Source organism: Fundulus heteroclitus, chromosome 20 (genome assembly GCF_011125445.2).
Source record: "Fundulus heteroclitus isolate FHET01 chromosome 20, MU-UCD_Fhet_4.1, whole genome shotgun sequence".
NCBI lineage: Eukaryota > Metazoa > Chordata > Actinopteri > Cyprinodontiformes > Fundulidae > Fundulus > Fundulus heteroclitus.
The window spans coordinates 13,786,610-13,810,157 of NC_046380.1; positions in this window are offsets into that span (position 1 = coordinate 13,786,610).

The window sequence follows — 23,548 nt, forward strand, 5'->3', positions numbered from 1 at the left end:
ACAGGCTTTGTAAATGCCTGTATGGATGACTTTGCCTTTGACTTTGCCTCTCATACAATGAATTTCACTTTATGCCAATTTAGGCTGCATCAGAGTGGTGCAGAGGTGATTAATTTTCCACTTCCACATTTCCACTCAGCTCCAGCTACATAACTATAAGCCCATTCAGGTCGGTAATTTGACTTTTCTCTTCACAACCATGTACGTAAAATCATGTCTGTTTATCTTTTCCAAGCTACACAGGTACGATCATAAACAGAGGATGGCAAAATGAATTTAAACGGGACACGATTGTCAGGACAAACAATGCAAATGATGACACGAGGGGTTAGTGGGATAGTATTCTGGGTAACAAGACACCATTATTGCTCCAGATCCAACCACTTATGTCTCAGTACATTTCCGTATGTCTCAATCTCGGTTGCTTTTTACCATAAATCAATCTCAGTGGCTGTTGTACAAGGTGACATTTCGGTATTTTCTTCATATAAAAAGTCAAACTGAGTTGTGTAGTTCTGGTCAGAAGTTTACATACACTCATGGTTGACAGAAATCTCATCATTTGAGACTAATGAACCCCTCTTTTTACAGGTTGGACTGATACACAGCATCAAATAGCAAGATTTGGGACCACAATTCTGAATTTACTGTGGATTTTGTCAAATCCACACAAGATCAAAATGACTCTGAAATGTGTATGACTTCATGGCAGTCTCTTATTGGTTACTTAAAGATTCTCTTGGGGGCACAGCTCCTGGCCAAGAGAGCTGAGCTCTTTTTGTGTCCCTCTTCATCCAGTCTGATTAATTCATGATACCTATCAATCAAAGTCCCACCCCTAGCACCTCAGATGCACAGGCACGAATGAGAAGAGCCAGACTACAACAGCAAAAAGACAGGAGACAATGGTGGTGGTGAAGAAAAGTTGATTTACAATGCTTTTTCTGGAGAGAGAAAAAAAAAAACAGAATTAAGAATGCAGCAGTAGGCAAGTGACTGTCAAGGGAAACCTGTGTTATGCCGAACACCATAGGTTAGCTGAATGTGACATTAAAAATGCTTTTTATTGCTTTCCCTACTGGCTTTTTCAAAAAGTTTTCATCACCAGCTGTCCCTTAACAAGTTGTACGATAACCACACACTTTTTAATGCATAATGGCCAGTGTTTTTGTTGAAATATCTTATTGATGTTTTCCAGCCAGAGACCTGGCCTTTAGCCATAGTTCACATGCAAAATCCACTTTTCTAGCCCTTAAATGTTTTTTGTTGTGTTCTTGAAGTCTCTAGGAATGATGACAATTTAAATGTAGGCTCTCCAGGTGCGTAAATATTCTGTTTGGGTCATATGTTTTGAGCCGTTCAGTTTTGCTCTGCGACTGGAGGGGGTGGGATATAAAATGCTTCCTTTAGATTTAAAAAGAGAGCATCAAAACGAGTTGCTTTGAGATGCGGCTCATAACAGGGGTAAAAAAGAGTAAATCAACGAGGAATTCAGTCCAAAGCATTGCAGTTCCGTAAATATAGACCAAACTGAATTGTTTAAATAAGAAAAGGATTAATTGAAAAGCATGATCAGCCTCATTTAAAGTTGCGTTTTGTTTTTTGCTGTCTTCCATGCCGCTCTGCTGTGGGATAATCAAGCTTGCATCGCACCTGGGAGCCTGCCTCATGGTTCTGCTACAATCAAGCTCATGGCACACACCTGTTTTCTACTCCTTTTAAACCCACTGCAGATAGAGGCCCTTTGTTTGTAGATGGCCAATGGGCCCTCATAGCTGATTACCTCGTTAAGACATTGTTTCATATTTCTTGGATTTTTTTGCCTTATACCCTTGTTGGACATCTACCCATTGTCTGATTTCTGGGTCTGGATTATGCTATGATTAGTGACCCTTGCCTTGTCCCTGAATTTCTCTGCCATTCTCTTATCAGCTGTGTCCCCTGCTAATGTTCCTGCTTGCTCCTGTAAAGGATCACTGACATCATTTCACCTTTTAATAAAGTTTTCCATATGCAACATTATGCTTGAATTTCAGGTTTTAGGTTTAAACAGCGAAAGCCTTTCAGGAAGCTTAATCTAAGCTTTCCATAACCAGTTTTTGAGGTGTGTTAGGGATAATTGTATAATCTGAAACATACATTGTGAATAATTTTCAACAATCTGACCCAAACTGTTGCCCTTAAATTGAAATATATTTCTTAGGATGTTATGCAACAACCTAGTTAACACCAAGGCTCAACTCTGTGATAATTTGGAAGATGCTGGAACCCCAGTATCGTAGTCTACAGTGAAGAAAATGTAATATTAACACAAACTCTGAGGGTGCTGACCATGAAAGAAGTGCCTGCTATAAAATCGATTTCCAAGCCTGTCTGAAATCTGTCAATGCCCACATGGACAAATGTGCTGCTTTCTGAACCAAGGTTTTATGGTCAGATGAGTAAAAGATTGACTTATTTAGCCTCGGTAACAAGGAGGAGTTTTTGGGGTGGTTAAGGGGATGCTTTCAAACCTAGAAACACTGTACCAAGCTTTATGCAAGGTGTTGGTAGCGTCGTGCGGAAAGACTGCTTGGCAGTCAGTGGCAGCGGGGCATTGAATAAAAGTGGATGGGATAGTGAAGAAGGGAACTTACTCTGAATCATTTAACTTCTCTTCAAATCAACCACTTATCAGTGGAAACTTGGAGACAGCTGAAGTGTTGAATGTATGGACTATGGCTAGAGCTGAGTCCTTGCCAGTTAATCAACCAATTTAAATGAACTCTCCTAATTCTCATTAAAGGAGTGGTTCAATAAATTACCAGAATGTCGCTGATGGCTACAGAAAGCGGTGTTTAAGGCGCAGCTCACTGGGGGGAAAAAGACACGTGGTTTGGAGAAAATCTACATTAAATTTACACTTATGCACTGCGTCATTTTTCCAAAAATGTATTCAGGTTATATTTTTGGTCTGGTCCACACTGAAAATAACAAGATGGAGATTGACATTCCCCTTGATGACGGATGTACGTATACTTCTTACGTTAACTGTGTGAGTAACGCTTCAAACATTTAAAAGAGAGTAACCATTGTTTGAATTTGTGAGCGAATCAACTTCATGGATGTTCCAGAATAACAACAAGTATGTGGTAAGGAACCATTTGCAGAATTTGCAGTTCTGTTTATCAAAGCCCAGTGTAGTTTTGTATCAAAGTTTGTGTGAATAAATTGTGTGTGAGGCTGTGGCAGCCACAGCACAAAGGGCTGTTTACTGCTGAACCTTTGCTAACCTTTTCTGGCCACTGACATTCAATAACGAGACTATGTTGTCTCTTGTTCCTTTGGACAAATGGCCATTGAAACAAATACCATTCACGGACTGTGTTCCACCCTCTGCATGACCCTTTTCCATACTTTTAATTAGCTGCTGTGCATTGCACTAAATGTATGTCAACCAAATTCAATATTTATTGTTGATTTTAAATGTCATTTTCTTAGATTAGATAGCCTTTTTTCACTACTATAAACCGTATGTAGCTCTATGTTTTTGCCAATGTCAAGCCCAAATTTCCCCATTGTGGTACAATAAAGGATTTCTTTACTCATCCTGTCTTATCTTATGTGTTGCAAATGATACATACAGTCATATTTAATAAATCAGGATATGGGTTCCAATGAGGCTCATTTGTCAGATTATTTTAAAAATAACAACCTTTAAGCAAGTATTAAATATATATATATTTTTATCAAACCCACATTTCTGCAGTAAAAATTTGTGTTTTTTATCGATTTGACACAATATTCTAATCTTAAACATTGTTTTCATTATATGTAAGCACAAAACATTGTTATTAGCACAAATAAGGGTTTTAAAACATCCGTCTGTGAGCAATTAATCTATGTAATATGTTTACCTTAGTTAATTGGGTTACTGAAACAAATTGACTTTTTGATGATATTCAAATGTATTGAATATGACTGTAATGATGTTTAATATGAAATTTGTGTTTTCAAGTTTAGCTTTGTTTGAAAAAAATATAATAATAAAATAAAATCTCACTCCTTACAATTTTCATGAAACATTTTAACACAACGGAGAGCAAAACAGTTGACGTTTTCTGTTTCTTTGTCACAAAACAACCCAAATTCTCCTCTTTTAGAGGATTTCTAATTACTGAAATGGTAATTTTAACTCATGTTTTTGCAAATCCATTATGTCTTCATTTTTCCATACCTCTCTTGAATAAACCCTCCTCTTTATCATCCTCTCATTCCCCGACCTTCTACTTATGTTGAACATGAGAAATAAGAGGGGGGATGGGGCTGAAGATGAATGAAACAGAGAGTGGGGAATGAAAGGGAGTTGGAGGGGGAAAAAAAAGAAGAGAGCAAGATTGGGGAAAAATGCCCTTTGACTGGATTTAAAAGTCTGTGGCATTTCATTTTGGGAGAGAGGGGAGCTTCATCTCCTTCAGATCCTTTAAGGGCCGACCTAATTGATTAATGTTTCCATCTCATTGTAAAATGGAGGGGAGGGCGACATAACTGCAGCCTTTCACAATCTGAATTCTTAAAACAGAACCAGCACAAAGACAGACGATGACAGAATGAAAGACAGAGTGATGAAATAAAGTCTAAAATTCCAGTGGATGAGTAAAATATGTTGAAGGTCAAGATTTCTACAGCAGTACTTTCAATATAGAATGAGAACTCCATGCAATAACCACTATAAGATACAATCTAATAAAGTACTTGTTGTGCAGTTTACAAACATGCTGCATGGGTTTCTGGGGCTGACATGCAGGCAATTACTGGATTTCCCAATTAAATCAACATTCTAAGAGAATTTGCTGTCTTAGCCCTGCTGTTGCAAACAGACACGCGTGCTCATATCTTGATACTTCTGTGCAATGATGGGGTGATGCACTTCCTGATAAGGAAAAACTATCACATTTTTTGCGCTTCATGACACATGATACATTAGGTCTTATGCTAATTTCAAGCTCTCCTAGTTAGTACCCGAGGTCATAGCATCACAAAGTTGATCGTGATGAAATATCAAATGGAAATTAAAGGGAGTTCACAGCCACATAAAATTATAGAGCTGTGTACAGCCAGTTGCAAATTGATCCGCCTGCTGTGGTCAGAAATCTCTGAATTCCCTGAGTGAAAACGAAGCGTGATTACTTGCCCTTTTTTGCATGTTTTTGACAGCAGTATGAAAATATTTAGATATCGTTGGAGTCTGCGAGCATTTTTCGATTGCAAAACAAAACCAGTGGAGAGAAGCCAAAACAGTAGTGACCTTTCCCCAACATGGTATATTAAATATGAAAGGTCAGCCCAGATTGTGGGGGAGGGTAGCAGTGGAGTCTTGCACCGAGCAGACACAGACAAAATACTGTAATATCTACCAGGCAAATCCCGGTGGTTTCCTTCAGAGGTCATTTGAATGTGAAGGCAAAAAGGCAAAGAAAGGAGTCAGAGAAACACACTTCAGCAGTGTTTCTTGTCTGCTCTTGAATTTCAGATCTGCAATCCGCACTGCAGTACAGCACAGTGGCTGTTTCCATAAACCCTCAATAATCCCTACGCTCCTCTTGCATGCCTGTGCTAACATCTGTTCCACTTTCTGAGACAAAAATATTGTAATTTAATATAATTTGTGGTTCTTTGTTCACCGTAAAATGCAACCTCTGCAATAATGACCATAAAAAATGATTTCCATTCACTGTAATTAACGCCCTGTCATATAATTCACATGTCCTCTGCAGTGAGAGTCTGCTATTCAACTGCCAGTCCCTCCATTCAATGCTGGAAGGCATGCAGTAACAAAACAAAACTAAATGATCACCGTTTTATGTTTGAAAATGCTTTTTCCCTGGGAATCGATGTCCTTTCCAAGCAGGAGCTGTGGGAGAATCTGTAGCTTTGTTAATACAGCATTTACCATGGATAGCACATGGAGGATGTATATTTAGATATAAATCAGTCAGCTTAATTGAAATGGAAAAACATTTTTCTGACAACATGTTGAAACGTTTATAGAAATGTAAATAATAACCAATCAGGGATGATTGGTTATTATTTGCTAAAATGTATTCATGAACAATCCCAAATTTAGATTTAGGATTTAATCTACAATCCAAATACAGAAAATGTATTTGGGTATTTACACTGGGGGAGAAGAGAAAAGCTCACTTTAAAAATGGACACAATTGCAAATACAGACATGCTGCAAATCACACCATTTAGCATGACATGTGTTTTTTTGCTATCAGTAGAGATGAATAGTGCATTTTTCAAGCAATGCTATTAACAATAATGACACACAATATCTTACGATGGAACAGCTAATTAAACCTGTTACTGTACTTTGTAATCCTAAAATAATACCAAGAAGCTTTTTAGAGTGAAAGAGGAACTTAACCATAATATGCCTTGCAAAATGCAAAATGTGGTTAAACAAGGTATAGAATAAGGGGGACTGAATACACATGCATGCCACACTATGACTCCTCTTATTCGTACAACATTTTGAAAATCATGTTATATGTTCTTTCCACTTTACCATTTATGCTCTGCTTTGTTTTGGTCAGAACAATAATTAAAATAGAAGAATTGCTGTTGATGGTTTCGATGAAATGTGAACAGCTTGTGGTGTGTGAACATCTTTGCTAGGTACAGTCGATACTAACCATGGTGTACTGCTATGAAATGCTAAATGCATTGCTCTAAAAAAAGATCAAAGCATTTCAGTTACTCTGTGGAATCCCTTCTGCTGTGACCCAGTTTCTAAAGGTCAGATTAAACCTGCACTTTGAATGAAAATAATTTTTCAGCATTACAAAACACTAAACTGAATGCGTTTAGCTATGTTTTGTCAGTGTATAGATTTGGATATTATGAGATTCATTTTGATATAGCTGCAAGAAATTGAGTTGCACAATGCAAATGATTCAAAAAGTGGTGATGCTTCCCAATAACAGTATTAACAACTGACAGTTGCTTCAAATAATGAACTGTAATCTGTAGCTTCTGAGTAGGAGCTCATCATATGTATGAAAACTGCTTTTGAAAGCCACTGTGTTCAGGACTGGTTTGCAAATGTGTTTTTTCTGTCTGTTCTCTTGATCAGATATTTTAACTAAAATAACTTAGAACTGAAACTTGTTAAGCAACCTTGAAATATTTCTTAATCCACAGACTGGCTTTCATGCAAATTTTGCATATTCAAGTTACAATAAGACCCTTATTTTAAAGCATCAGATATAGCACATGAATTTCTCAATGGCAGATTATGTTCGGGAACAGATACTGCAAATGTCTACCACAAGCAAATAATCCTGTTGTGTCTCGCTCTTTATTTGTCAGATTTCAAAGAACATTTAATTTAGCCATCAGTTTGCAAAGATAGCAAAATAGAGTAAGAACTGAGTAAAAGTAAGGATGGACAGACATGTACAATTAATACCATGTCTGTAAAAAAGCAACATAATTTTACAATTTGGTATTCAGTAAGGACCAAATAGGTTTATTAGCTCACGTTCAAAAATGTATCGGCCATCTGGAGAGCTTTGAATTTGTTGCCTAGCCGACCTGTGGCTCAGGCAACTAGCCAGTTTGATATAAGATGTTTAAATCCCTTGCTGGATCCTGATTTGACTGACAGAGAGGGACAGCATTGAAAGCTTTTTGGAAGTGAAAAAAAAAAAATAGGCACAGAGTGAAGGGAGAATTTGTCACAAAATAATGTATTTCAAATAAATATATGGTAAAAAAAAAATGGCAGCAGAAGTGTCCGTTTTCCATCTGTTCATATCAACTTCCTGTACAGGAAACTTATAATCAACATTTACATGTTAAACAGAGATACGTACTTCATGTTTTTAGACGTTATTTGCAGTTTTTATCTTACATGCATGACAAGTAGAATGCAACCCAAGCTACACAGCATGCGACTGAAAGCAGTGAGCAGTGAGGTTTAAATGAATACTTAACGTTTTCTGTTTGTCTGCTTCACTCTGGATTTTTAACACAACGCTCCTCCTAGATGCTAATGCATCAAACACATTTAATGAAGAGGGTGTTAAGTCACAACAACACAAAATGAAATGACTGTGATGGCTGTGTTAAGTTAATTGAGTTTTTCCTCCGCTTTGAAACCCCTAATTTACTCCTTTAACTTTTTAACAGAAGAATTTGCTTAGTATTTAAGGGCAAAACAGCAAAGTTAGGAAAAGCAAAAAAAGGAGCTGAGGAGAGAACAGCATAATTTTTCCAGAAAGAGTTCAGATGTTACTAAGCATAATTTCTCAGAAGATAACTTGCTTTCGAGATCGGCAAATCCAAGCATCCTGCACGCCGTACTGAGTGAATCTTTATCGATAAGTAGTAACATTATTATTACAGTAGTCATCACTGTGCAGCTATAGTCATACTTCACAACTGTTTGACATGTCCATACATAATCTGTGGCAGCCTGATTTAGCAAGGGATGAAATTACACATGAAGATCACCTTAAAAAGGGCAATGCTGGGGTGTAAATACTCTTATCTCCAGAAGTGGTACACAGCACCATGTGTTTTTAGTTTGAGATCCTCCCGCCAAAGGCTGTTAATGGTTCCACAAACTAATTTCAGGACCAGAGGCGATCGGTCTTTTAGGTTCTAGGTTCTAGATCCTGTTTGGTCCTGCCCTATTTTTATTGTTTATTTTTGGATGGCTTGGTGGTTTCCCTCTTTGGATTGGGAACCAGATAGGACAAACATAGGATTTAGATTAAATAAAAGTACTCTGTGGTGCACAGCATGTGTCCAAGTTTGGAAGAAACAAACTAAATATTTTGCAGCAATTGTAGTAAAAACAAAAGTTTGTGAATTGTAGCAAAATTGTATAAGGCACACAAAAACATACATTGCAGCTGAATCGGTGATCTGCCATGTCTGACTCAGCCGGGCAAAGCTTATTGATGGGTTTTAAAGGTTTGTTCTCAGTGAATTTCCCTTGATTCAGTTCTCTTCTCAGCAGGAAATGCATCCTGGAGAGGAGACGTCACAATGGGCCGTTCACCAAGACAGTGGTGGACTTTTATGAGCACAATTGCTATGCATGGTAGCCAAAAAGGTAATAAATAAAAGGATCCTATAATTATCGTTATCAAAATTCTTTAGGCTCAGGTAGTCCACAAATGTCACCAATCTGTTACTGTAGACATTATCTCACAACTGAAGCTGTGCTCCTATTCAAGCATTTTAAAAGTTTAATCCTCCCACTGAAAAAAGACAGCATTCGCATGTGAGGTTTAACACCTTCGACAATAGTCATTATTTAATGTTACAACTATTTATGCGATTGATTTCAAAGCTTTTTAGTCTTCTAAATTAGCAAAATAAAGAGAAGCAGAAGAATGTGTATAGCAGGTTTACATAAAGCTTGCCCATATGCCTAGGTTGAAAGGTTGGTCTTTACAGATTTGCTCTCTAAGAATACCAACAGTGCTGAAATAAACAAGGTTTTCTGCTGTTAAAGAAACATTTCATTATATAAGCACTGAATGGGAAAGGTCAATATCACTTCCTACCAAACTCCCAATGTCCTTTGGTTACATAAGGCCATTGCAGCATTCTGATCAACTTTTCTCAAGCATCCTCGAACCTTCCCACAATTTTGTTTACACAGCTCAGATTTATCAGACAGAATCCTTCATTAGTTTAATGTGAATGTGTTTTTGACATTTTTTACAAGTTTGTCTTCTGCCATCATTAAATCTCACCTTGTGGCTCTGTTAGTCAAAAATGAAGCTCCACAGTCAAAATTTTTAGCTCCTTTTGTGGTGATTTGATAACATTAATTATGAACATCTGAAAAACGGAGTAATCTTCATTTTCATCGCGCTGCATCTCATTTGTGACAGGAAACATTTGCAACTGCAGCACATCACTTTAATTGTGGAGAAACCAGCAATACTAATCTCATGCAGCATAATCAAGGGCACTTTCTCACTGATTTTCTGAAAGCAGTTCCTAGCAGCACAAAAGATGTATCTTGGATTTTAGATAAGTGGAAAGGGGAGAGGATCTACAGATTTATACCATCTTGTAAAGTTACATAAGCCACTCTAGGCTCATGACATACTTAAATAAGCAAGGTTATGTAACAGCTCTATAACCGCACTTTACAATTGAGTTGCAAAGCAAGTTAGGTACGAGCAAAGGAATTTACCAGAGAAGCAAAACATTGTACCAGATTCCTGCTTTTGTTCTCTGTGTGCATTAAGCACTTTTTTCACATGAAAATAAAGGTACAGCTGTAAAGTACCCCCTCCCCCCCTTGTTGATGACTCACAGGAAGTTGAAGAGAAAAGTGAAAAATAAGTCAGAGCTGCACCAACACAAAGCGTGCATGTGCAAAGGGACATCCAAATACAATGTCCTGGGCATAAAAGAGGGACACAGACATGGCTGCCTCTGCTGTGTAACCATCTATTAAAAACAGAGGGTTATAAAGGGTGTGGTCGTGAGAGGTAGAAGTTATTTATCACAATTCCGTGTTAGTGCGGCCCCTTATAAATTCAGAATAGCGCCCGCTATGAGTAAACCCTTTCATAGGCTCATTAATATTTGACAGAAAACATGGCTTTTTTTTTCAGATGCACAACTTTACCATTTCTTTTCCCTGGTCTGATGTGAGCCTTGTGCCACGGTGCGTTACAGGGTTTTGCTTTTATCTTGCTTGGTTCAACCACGTTAATTCATGGAGCTCATTGTCCTTCAGCATGATTGGTATGTACACAATGAAAGTGTTTCCTTAGTCATGGGTGTTTTGTCTTCCTTTATTGTCAAAATACAGACAAGGAGATCGATCTTGTTTTTCATTTGTGTTGATATGCAATGTGTAAGATTTTCCATTTTCCATCAAAGCTGATGGAAACAAATCAAATCTACAACATCCTTTTAGTGGTGTCCCGATACCGATACCGATACTTTCCTCCTGGGCTGGGCTACGCTGCAACTCAAAAGCTACATATTTCTCTATACCGGGTAGTGGTGCTATACACCCAGAGGTTTGCTGACCCGCCAAAAGAAAAGGGAGAGAAGATAACTGAAGCTCTCACCGAACTCATCGCCCTTGATGGTCAGTCGTTTTCGGTGGTCAGTGATATTGCTAAGTTATTTGTGAGCTATGAGTACCAATTTATTAAGTAGGTCAGTATCTGTACCTGGAATCGGCAAGTATCTAAACTGCAGTACTCGTACTTGTACCTACACATTTCAGCTACAGGGCTACATGGCACAGTGGGTAGGACTGTTGCCTTGCCTCAAGACGGTCTGGACATTTTTGCACCCTTACAGACATTATCCCTGAACTGGCTAATCTGAATTGCATTTAAGTGTGAGTACATGCACGATTGTGTGTCTATGTGGCCCTGAGATTGACTGGCAACCCTATGTTTAACTACGTTAAAACATAACAATTTGAGAGCGGATTTTCGCATTGCTCATTAGCATAACAGTTAGGGTGTACAGCTTCTACTACCACACCTCTCTGAACTCCAAACTCTGACTTTTTCTTTGCTTTTTATGTAAAGAACCTTTTGTTGTGACAGTTTCATTTCTTTGTCCAGAAGCCCCACCCAAAAATAGCAAAACTCAATAGATGGTGTACCGTTTGTGTCACTATCACATTCGGGTTTGAAACAATGCCCTGACACCGCATTGTTTGCTAGGGGGAAAGTACAGAAGGTGGGTGGATAGGCCATGAAAAGACTCAAATACCACTTTGAAAACTTTTGATCTTTTTTCAGTTTCACACAAAGTGATCTTGGATACATTTAAAACCCACATACAGAAATTGGGAAGTTTTGGCAGACGTTTGGGTTGTGTTATAAGGCAAGCTAGCTAATTTTTTCCTGTTTTCTTTGTAAATGGGTGTAAATGTTTCTGTCAGTGCAAAATGCTTCTAGTTGACAGTAATGACATGCAGCATCACATCGTAGACATACAATTAAAACTAAATATTAAGATACACAGCATATAGATATATAGAACGTTTTTTCTTACCCCACTCGCCTCAAGGATACAAGCAAAATTTAGAATTTAGCTAATTACCAGAACAATGGGGGGAGAGACTTATGAATTTTTTGTTTAACTTTCACTAGTTGACATTCATATTCATATTTTTTGGTATGAGTTGGGTCAACTATTTTGAGGTGTGTTTTCACTAGGGTTTGCGGGAATTTTGGCCCATTCTTCCAGACATAACTGGTATAACTGAGTCAGGTTTCTTGGCTGTGTGCACCCACACACCTTTGCAGCAGTGCCAAAAAATCTGTTGTGGAATTGGGCTTTTGTAATGGCTGCTCCAAAACTTTGACTTTCCGGTACTTGAGACAGTTTGGATCAAATTTGCAAAGGCTCAATGTCCATTTGTAAGACTCATTTATACTCAAGCTTTAACTTCGTGACTGATGTGTTCACACGTGGCTTCAGTATTTCCAGACAATACTTTTTTCTTCATGATGCCATCGTTTTTGTGAATTGAACCAGTTTCTCCTGCAGCAGAACACCCACACAACATGATGCTGCAAACCCCCGTACTTCACAGTTGGGATGGTGCTTTTAACGATGTTCGTTCTTGGCAAAAAAAAAAAAAAAGTATATTTCAGACCACAAGACATATCTCTGAAAATACATATTTTTGTTCCAGAGTACATTTTTCTAACTGCAGTCTGGCTTTTTACAGTTCTGCTGGAGCCATGTCTTCCTTCTCAATAAGTCGCATTTTAGATCGTGTTGGTACATGACTCATTTTAATACGCAAAAGTCTCTTACCAGGTTTATCTAGCGTCTTGGCGAGCATTCTTTTGTTCTTGGATCGATGCACACTGTTTTCTCCATACATTAGTCCCACACAACATGCCTCCTTCCTAAACAGTATGATGTTTATACCTGTTTATTTTGTGTTGTTTATCCTCTCATGTAGTTGTTTGAACAGATGAAAGCGTCGTCTTCAGTCATTTGGGAATTTGAACCAAGGATGAACAATAATTCTCTTCCTGATATCTTGTCTGATTTCTTCAAATGATTCCATGACGTCAAACAGGGAAGCAGTATCTTTGTTGCAATAAAATTATTACAAAGGTGTTTCTAAAATTAACTCAGATTCTGTTCAGTTAACCAATAAGAAGCTCACAAAGACATGTCACTATGATATATGTTTTTGTAGAATGTTTAAAGGCATAATTGTTTGTGAAAAGGTTTTTGCACCCTTACAGACAGGCTTTTATTTTAATGTTTTAATATTTCATCAAACATTTTAACAACTGGCATCAAAGGTTTTCAATAACAGGCAATGGGGCTTTAACATCACCTCAGAGCAAGTTTGTTTCACTCTCCTTTGCAGAAATGTTTAAATCCACTCATAAGGCCGTGTGAATGTCAAAATTGAATACCAAATCACCTGCTCAAGGGCGGTAAGCTTTGTTAATTGGCTCAAAAATGGTCAGATCAGAAAACGTAATTCATATTCTCCAATCAGAGCACACCATCTATGAAGGACTGAAGCAAACAGAATTAAATTCTTTAGATGATATACATATGCAGCAATATCAACTACATGAAATGGTCTATACAGTGACGTCATGGGATGTTTAAGGAAGCAAAGCAGCCTCAGAGCCTCACTCTACCACTGCCATGTTTGACTGTCAGTGTGATGGTCTGGTTCAGACCGGCTGTGATAGTTTTAGGTCAGACCTAACATGACCCAAACCTTCCAAAAAGGTCAACTTTTGTGTCGTCAGTCCACAGGATGTTATACCAAAAGTCTTCGGGATCGTCAAGATATTTTTTTGGCAAATGTGAGACGTGTTGGTGGAAATACATTTTCACAGCACTGTTTATAAACTGACTTTGTAGAAAGTAACTAAAATTTCTCTAAAAATATCTTCCAATCTTAACTGACCTAAAAAAAGGAAAAGATTAGTCTGATTTAAGATCACACAGTGAATAAACAATGTCATGTATATTTTTCATGTACTGTATATACATTCCTGTTTTAACTTGCATTATTATTTTTAGCCAGTAGTTATGGCTTTATTATTAAGTTCTCCCTTTTACTAAATAGAATAATTAATATTAAATGATAATTACAGAATGAAAAAAATTAAGATGTCAGTTATTTTTGTGTTATTATGTGTTAAACATAATATGGCATACTCATGCATATAGTAAAACATGAATTTAAAGACTAAACGTTTGCATATACTTTTGATGCATTTAATACTTACTACCAAATGACATAAAAATAGATTTAGTTAAAATTTGATTGGAACTTTTTGTAGCATTACACTTCTCTGACAGAACTACTATCATCAAACGAAAATATTTTGACAGGGATGGTATAGTCCAATTACCATGGTGTATCTGAACATGCTTTCAAGCGTCATTTTAAGTGCTACTTTTGGTTTTCAGCTGACATGTGAGCTATCTTCACAAACTCACTATTAAATGTGCACGATAACAGGATATGCTGTTGCAGTTTTTCATGCAGGCTTGAGAATATACTCAATGCTCAATGAGAGTTCTTGCATTTGTAATAGCAGAGTACAGACACACGAATAAAAGCGTAAATTGCAATATCTGTAACAATTAATCCAACAACAAAGTATCTAAGACAATCAAATTGCCCATATAAGAAAAAAGTAGGTCAAGAGACATATTAAACCACAAAAAAAAGAAACTTAAGCAATATGATGAACAAAGTTACAATGACAAAAAAACATTATAAGATGATCAATTATTCAATTCAACTTTTACTCGCAAAACATTGTTGAATCATTTCTGGTGAGGACAAAAAAAAACCTTTTCTCAGCGGTGAACAAAACAACTCAAAATCAAATGCTCTCAGGCTCATATCTCGCCATCAAAACGTTCACTGTAGCAGTTGCTTTCAGTCTATTATTCCCATCCATAATGTGCACAGGTGCAGACTAATTCAATTGGAAGATGTTGCTGCGGCTGTACACAAATAACTTGTCTCCATGTAACCAGTAAAGCCGTTGTCATGGAAATGACAAGGCTTACATAAGCTCAAATGTATTTATGTTCAAAACAAGCGCATTGTCTTTTTTTTTGTGCTTATTTCATTATGATTTGTTTATGCCCACACAGTATAAAGGTAAATTGATTCTGCGCCTGTCTTTTTCAGACATGCACCGTATGAAGCATCACACTTCAAGCTGCATTGTTTTCGAAATGGTTAGCAAGGTATGAAGGATCTTCTCTCAGGCAGATACATTTTTATGCCATCTGCAAAAGTTGATAACCGTCTTCTGCATTTCCCCCTCAGTATCGCTTTCAACTGTATCACTGTGACTAGCTGAACAGGAGCTTTGATATTAAAAGCTCAGATGTCTGGTTTCATAAAAAACAATGAGATGATTAGAAACCTTACCTTTCAGCTCGATATGCACCAGTAATGGAAAAAAAGCCTTTGGAGCAGGGGGAGGTCTCTTTATTCACCTAACCTTTAACCTCCTGTCTGCTTCTGGACACCTACCAGCTTTCAGCTGAGGATTAAACAGCAATTGACAGAGGAGTGACAGGATTGACAGGCGAAAGTTTCCTCCCTTGTCAGAAGGACCTCTCTGTCTGTCTCACTCTTTTCTTCCCAGAACTCACCATTCACACTGTAGCGTGACTTGAACAACTTCTGAATTCCTTCTGCTGTGAAATACAAGTCCAATTTTAAGAGCCGCACAATCCACACCGGCTGTCTAAAATGACTTTTATTCATCGACAGAGGCGGGAAATTCATGAATAAACTATCAGTAGTGTAAGTATATTCTTGCTTTAGTGTTTGTGCGCCTTGAAAAAGGTTATCTCACTGTGCATATGTCCAGTTTGCATCAGTGCAGTCTGCCGCATTCACTCATCTTACATGAGGGAATTTTCAGTCTTAGTAAGACATGTACTAGGAGGGTGTACTTACTGTGCATTTATTGAATACCTTTTACAGTACTTAGGTAGACAATGAATGCTGCTGGTGGGTATCAAAACTACTTTAAGCAAAAAGCATCAAACAATTTCTGTTTAGCTATGATTTTCTTTGGAGAGTCCCTACAGTCACATTTACAGTACTCCAGTTTGAAGTCTGATTAAGCTACATCAAAGGAAGTTTCACACACCAATCATTTTCATATCAAAAGGTAATCAGTCTAACAATCTTTAAAAAAAATCAACCTGAATTATGAATAGTTAACTATCGTTTTTGTCGTTTTTTAACAAATAAATCAAAAACAAGGAGTTTTTGTTTGTTTTTTTTTACATAATGTATTTCTCCAAATTAGGATTTCTCTAAGATTAACAATAAAATTGTTGCATTTTAATTGAAAAGATTTTAAGGGAAAGTCGATGGGAACTAATTACCAATGCCGTCTAGTCCCACATGCTAATCATTGTGATGCGCTGACGTAACACCAATGTGCGTGCATGCTTCTTGTTAGTTTCCTCTTGCTGGCTGCGCACACATGAGATGTATTCAGTTAGCTTTAGTGTTAGCTGTTTATTGAAGCTCCACTGCTCTCACTGTATACTTTAAAAATGGCAGAGAGTCGAAGGAAGCAAACTGTCTTACAAGGCCCCAGAAGAAAGAAACGAGACCAGAGTGGATTTAGGAGATTATTTCATGCTATCCCCATGAGGAGCGGAAGAGCAGGTAGATAGTCTTGCGCATTCACAGTTATTCAAAAAAAAGGACTTGGGAATTTCTCACCTACATTTTCAGGAAAAAAATGTGTCCACTCTACCTTTAATTAAACTAAAGACATATTCTACTATAAAAGCTACTAGAAAAACTGACAAATAAACTGTAAATGTTCAAAATAGGAATCCAATAAAGATTTATTAAACCTTTTTTTTTAATTCTGAGTCTTAGCAGTGCTTGGAGTGGAAAATGCTAGTTTTGATGAGCTCCTCTCAATGAATCCTCCCCAGGAAAACACAACTTGTTTGACTTTACAGAGGTCTGTTTCCTCTGTAAAGTCAAACCTTTTTCATGTATTTATTTTATTACCACTTAAAAGGTGTTGTCTTTGGTAAAACACAGTTATCTTGTGCGGAAGTATCTAGAATGCATTTGTTTAGTGTTTTATCAAGATTCTAACTTCTCCTCTCGTTTACTGCAACTGTTTTCAAAACATTTATATTGAGAAGTTATTGTTGAGATTAAGAGAAATACCGTATTATTGCTCATATCCAGGTGGGGGGCAACTCAAAGCATTTGTGCTTAGTGCCCTCAAATGGCTTTGACGGCTCTGATCTTACCTTTTATTTGAAAATATTTCTCAGGTGATTGTGTAGCATCAGATTCCCCGTTGGATGCGCATATGTTAGCTTGTGAAGTTTGATCTCTTTTTTTCTTGTAAAGTGAAGGACTGCTCACAGAACTGCTGTTACCATTCAACTTCACTCCAGTTTGTGTTGTCTTTGAGCCTTTTTGGAGCCAGGTCAACATCACAGCTGTGATCATTTCCCTCCACTATTCCTCTCTCACCGAACCATTTACATCCACTTCAATGTACGGCAAGTGTTGTGGGACAAAACAAAGGGTTTCTATTGAGCCATTTACCAGTGGGTACAGGCCCGCTTAAAACACTGAGTCTGAAGAAAGGGGTGATGCAGCCTAAGTTTTACTTGAAACATATGTAATTCTAAAAAGGGAAGACAAGAAAAGAGAACAAAACCGCATTTTTGGACCAGCGAGGCATGGCAGCATCCAGCACCACCTATGTCAAAAACACATTTTTTAATTGCATTTCAAACCAGATGTTTAAAACGTTCATTCCTACTACACATGTTCATTCCTACTACAAAATCCGCTTTGCTAGCACAGTGATGTGTGCAGGATTTGAGGTGTTTTTCGTCAGCATCCACAGAAAACTTGTTTTGTTTTTTTGTTGTTAAAAAAGTTGTGCTACAAAGTTTTGTGTGATCCTTAAAGAATAGCATGAATTGATATGACATAATCCGTATGCGTCACTTCTCCTAATGCTGAAGCAGCATCCCGCCTGCTTTAAGTGTCGTTTCCAGTTAGCTCAGAGATTTGCCACAAGTCCATAATGCACAGATAAAGAGCACCTCATGCCTCAACCTCCTCCGCTTGCTGCAGACACCCCAATAATAAGACTTCCACATCTGCAACAGCAGCTTCAGAGCTGCCTACGTTCTTCTCTGTGCCGTCAGAGAACCCCAGAGCCAGGTCAGTGTCACCATCTCTGAACGCCAGAGCATGCTCCTTGCTATTTACACTGCTGGTTCCACCACCACCACCATCATCATCATCATCATCATCATCATCATCATCATCACTCCTGGTTTCACCTCCTTCATCACCATCTCTGGTTCAGTGATATTCATCATTATTATATTTAGCATTACCATCCTACATTTATCACCATCTGCACTCCATTCGTCGACATCTTCATCATCCACACCTCCTTTCCACCACTCTACTTCACTCTAGCTTCATGTTCCTGATTCTCAGTTCCACCAAGAGGGTGTCCAGGTGGACCCAATTCAATACAATTTTTATTTATTCAGCGCCAATTCACAACACGTCATCTCAAGGTACTTTGAATTCAATCAAATCAAGTCTATGTCTGCTCTCCAGAGTTCAGTCGAGGGTTCACCAGGCTCCACCGCTGCTCTTGAGGGCTCGATTGAGGTTCTTGAGGCTCCAATGCCGCTCTGTAGAGCTCTATCAAGGATTTTTCAAACTTCTACACAATTCTTTAGTATTCCATAATGGGTTTCAGGTGGGTTGGGAGGCTACCATCATGATCCTTGGATATTTGTGTTTTCATATCCGTTACTTTTTGTTTGTTTTACCTTGAGCATTTCGTCAATGATATTATTAGTTCATTGTGTACATTTGGATTTTTCTGTTAGACTCCTTCATGTGTTTTTTTTTTTTACTTAATCAGCTCATTCACTCTGCTCTCCTCAGTTCCCTCTATCTTTATTGGTCTCAGCTCTTTTAAAATGCCATGCCCAATGAAATAAAACGGTTAACATATTTCTAAACCTTTACCTTGAATAGTAAAGAACTGGTCAAAACAAAGCATATTTTTAATCATCTTTGATACTTATGCCTCCTTTAGTGGAGTCAGACTTTTCTGACATGCAGGAAAGCACTGTTGTGCATTTACACATTATATTAAGTACATGTGGTAAAGGTCCTTTCTTTGTTGAAATCTTCTTATTGCTGTTATTAATGGAAGCTTGTCAATAGGGGATGCTAGGGCCCTGCCCCTGTCAAAATTGACGGTGTAGACACCGTAAACATAATTTAAGAAACAATTTAAGAAACAATATCTCATTTGTTCTCTAACAAAATGTGTTTTACTTTTGATTTTTCAGCATTCCTATTGCATTATGGGTTTGTTTGAGGTAGTTTTGTGTGTGTAAAGGCTTCCTAATTTTAATGTTTCAACATCATAGAGCACTGGACAAATGATTGTGCCTGTAAGTCCTAAGACTTTGGGCTTCCATGTGACTTCATGCCGGTCTCTGATTGGTTATTCAAAGATTTTCCCTGAGGCTATGGCTATTCAGCGGTTTTGCCGTCATTTTTCAAGGTCACACCCGTGACATCTTTGAACCGTCTTGTTACTGAAAAGTACTACATAAATAAATTTGCCTTGCGTTGAATGTCACTCGAGTATATGGATGCAAGCAGAAGGGTCAGACTACAACAACAAAAAGACATGAGAGAATGAAAACATTTGGTCACTTTTTTTTTTTACAAAATAAAAATTTCATGAGGCTTTTGTTGGAGGAAAAACGCAGATAAAGGAACTTGGATTAGGCAGACCAGACAGCTTCAGATAAGTGGCCGTGTATGTTCAAGTTCAAGTAGAGTTTATTGATGTGTGATGGTCTTGAACTTCTCTTGTGCCCCCAAAGTTTTTATCACCAGCCGCCTCTGGTTATTATACTTACTCAGTTTATTGATTTTAATTTTTTTTATTCATTCATTCATTCGTTTTCAAAAGCTACACCACATGATCCGTCCGACAAGAAGCGGAGGATGGTTGCTTCCACGAAGTCCATTAATACCTGACAATGGACACTTTGAAGGGTATTATCCCATTTAAACCATGGTCCCTTCAGAAATAAATAAATATTAAATAAATTAATACTTTAAGTTTTAATGTAAGTTTTTCACAAAACAAGAGGCTGAGACAATCATTTAATATCTGTCGTTGTGACGCGTTGCCAAGGTAACTGTCTTAGCGTTACCAGCTAAAGTTTGAGCCAGCGCAATCATTTAGCACAATCAGGCTATTTGACTATAACGTTTTTATAGGTGTCCCATAACACTATTTAACGGACACCCTGCAGCCAATCAGAATCGAGTATTCACCCAAACCATGGTATAAAACATGCTGACTAATATTTAAACATATGAACGACTAATGATCGATAATTTCCAAGATTACTCAATTGCTAAAGTAGCCATTTGGGATAATTTTAAAGAGGAACTTTGACATTTTTACATGCAAACCGACAAACCATGAAAGGTTATAAACCATTAAATTTTTTGAAATAATAAGCTATTTGGGCTTGACTAAGGGTCTGGCAAGGATAGGAACAAGAAGAACAAAAAAAGTGAGGTAAAATGTCAAATTTGATGTGTTCATGTGCAATGCTGGCTTTGCCAGAATAAATTAAGATGCAGTTCTGTTTCAGCATGCCAAGTCTTGCTTTACTTAAAACTTGACAGCTTGAAATAAATAGAAAATTCTTCAAAAAGAAAGTAATGGTCATCCTAAAGCCCCTGTCAGCTGATAGACGGAAGTGGGATCTATTTCAAAAGGAATGGACAAAGTGTTAAAGCATAAATCTTAAATCTGGACTTGTCTTTCTGTCTTTCTTAGCCATTTAGACCCACCTGTCCACAGTCAGAGCCTGTTAGAAGATTTACTGCTCGTTGGGGAATTTGTTGCTGAGCGATGTGCCAGGCGTTGTCATATAAAATCTAAGCACTTTCCCCTGAGTAATTTAATCACAGACTTTTATGGCGGCATCAGCTAACACAGAGAAAGGCAGAGTAAAAGACTATAATTGGCCTTCTTTCATTAAAAGTAATATATGGAATATGGGGTATAATTACAGCAGTCAGGTAATGGTCTGTGAGCGACTGAAATGCTAACTTGTGGTGATGGGTTTGATGCATGTTCATCAGGGGGGGAATTTGCAGAGTATCGACTCATGACTTTTCTTGGGTGGTATTTCATTTGTGCTTGTCAGACATTAAGTTGTGTGGTTTTCATAACCTCCCGACTCATTTTGACCATCCAACACAGTGAAATGACTGAAAACCCAGCCTTCCCAATAAATGAAACTTAGCAGAAATAGTCAATTATGAGTAATTTGCGTGGGCAATGTCTAAGTTCAATTCTCCCATCATTAAAGGGCTCTTGAGCAGTCTGGAAACCCTCTTATGCAACTAGGGCAGTTAAATAGAAACGGCTTTTTCCTTTGCAGGTCGTTGGCTGCTTTCATTTCACCATCTGCTCGACAAGAACCTTGTGTGACCAAAAATAGTTTTGGTATTGTGTGCTGATTCAACTTTAACCATTTAACAAGAGAGAAGTGCAAGTAACATGTGAAACTGTCATTCTGAAACATTTGATGTTCCATATTACATGTAATGATTCTAAAAAAAAAAAAAAAAAAAAAAAAAAAAAGGAAGGTAATTTACAGAAAAAGAATACACAAATGACAATATAATTTAAAATTCAAGATAAAATGCACAGAAAATAACCTTAATTTTCATTCAATATTTTGCTCTTTCATTTTTAAAACAGAGGCTCTTTTGCTTCCATCTGTTTGTATATGGGTTCAGGTTTATCATTTCAGGTCATTATCATGTTTGGTTGCCATGAATACACAAATTCTGGCAGTCCTTTCTTGGCATCGTCTGTCTAAATTACTTTGAAACTGCCGTTACCTCTAAACAAAATATTTTTGCACTAAACATTAAGTGTGTATTCATGGAGATGCAAGAATAATTCTTTACTGTAAACCAGGCAGTTCCTGCATGGCATAGCGGTCGACACTCTGCAGGCTGCATACTTACCATACCCTGGGACCTTTCCAAACACATCAGCCCTCTCATTTCTCTCCAGCTAAACCAATAAGAAAAATCTGCTGCTTTGTGCAACCTATGTACAGTGTGTGTGTGTGTGTGTGTGTGTGTGTGTGTGTGTGTGTGTGTGTGTGTGTGTGTGTGTGTCTTGCTTGCAGACCAGAATGCAAGCAGGATGGAAGCAAGAGCAGACAGGCTGAGGGGAGAGGTCTACAATGACACAGAATAGACACTGAAGGGAAGGGCTACTAGAGCTGGCATTCCCAGGTCCAGTCCTATGTGCAACTTTTCATATCCAGCACACCTGAATCAAATGGCGGAATTCCATCATCAGCATGTTATTCGGCTCTGCAGAGGCCTGCTAACAAGCCATTTGACCCAGTCGTGTCGGAAAGGGGATGCACCTAAATGGCTCAGGGTTTCGGTGGTCTTTAGGATTGGACTTGGGCATCCTTCAACTATAGCAACAACTAAACAGAGCAAAAATGTGGAACTAAACATAATAAAGCATAGAAATTGACTCAAAATACAGAACTAACAGAATATCACAAAACACCAAAAATCATGACAACATTCCACTACACTTTGAATGACATAGAAAAAGGAATTAATTAATTAAAAAAAAAATGACCCAATTGCATTTAATCAATAAAAACTTATAGAAGGGGTAGTGAGTCCATCACGAGTGATAACAAATAAACGTACTCTAATTAAAATTTTGACTTTTTCTAAATCTTCAGAATTGACATGCCTGTGTGATCTAATGTCACACAGAACGGCGAAACCCAAAAACAGTCGTTGTCGTGTACGCTCAAACTTTCCGTCGTCGTCCTCATCACGGAACGTTACTTGAAACGAGATCCAGGCTGTGAGAGTTTTTGGTATTTGTGTTACGGGGACAGAGGAGCGGAGAGCGCGGGAAAGAGAACAAGCCGAAGAGGACGACGTTCCACAACCCACCGACAAACTCAATGTGACAAGATGGTTACTTTCTCCCTCTGCTGTGACAGTTAATTCTGGACTAGGAAAAATGTCAAAAATGTTTTGCTGCGCTTGAACGAAGTTAATTACAGAGCCCAAGGCAACTCAAACTGGGGCTGCTAATGGGCTTGACTCACAGATAAAGCTCCATTTACCAAAACTGTTTTAAAGCTACTAATCTGATTTACTTAGAATCAAATGTTTTGGCAGCAGCAATTATATTTTTACTGTTTAGTTTAGACTTCACATCACATGGCAGTCTAACTTTATTATACCTGCTGTTCGATTGCTTTAAAACATTTATTCACCCGGTGTTGCTCTTTGTGAAGTGTTCTGGTTATATGTCCGCAAGAGAGAACCCACTGTCCTATCCTCAGTTCCAGTTTGACATTCAGGCTCCAAACTGTCGCCCCCTGACATTTAGACCCTCTG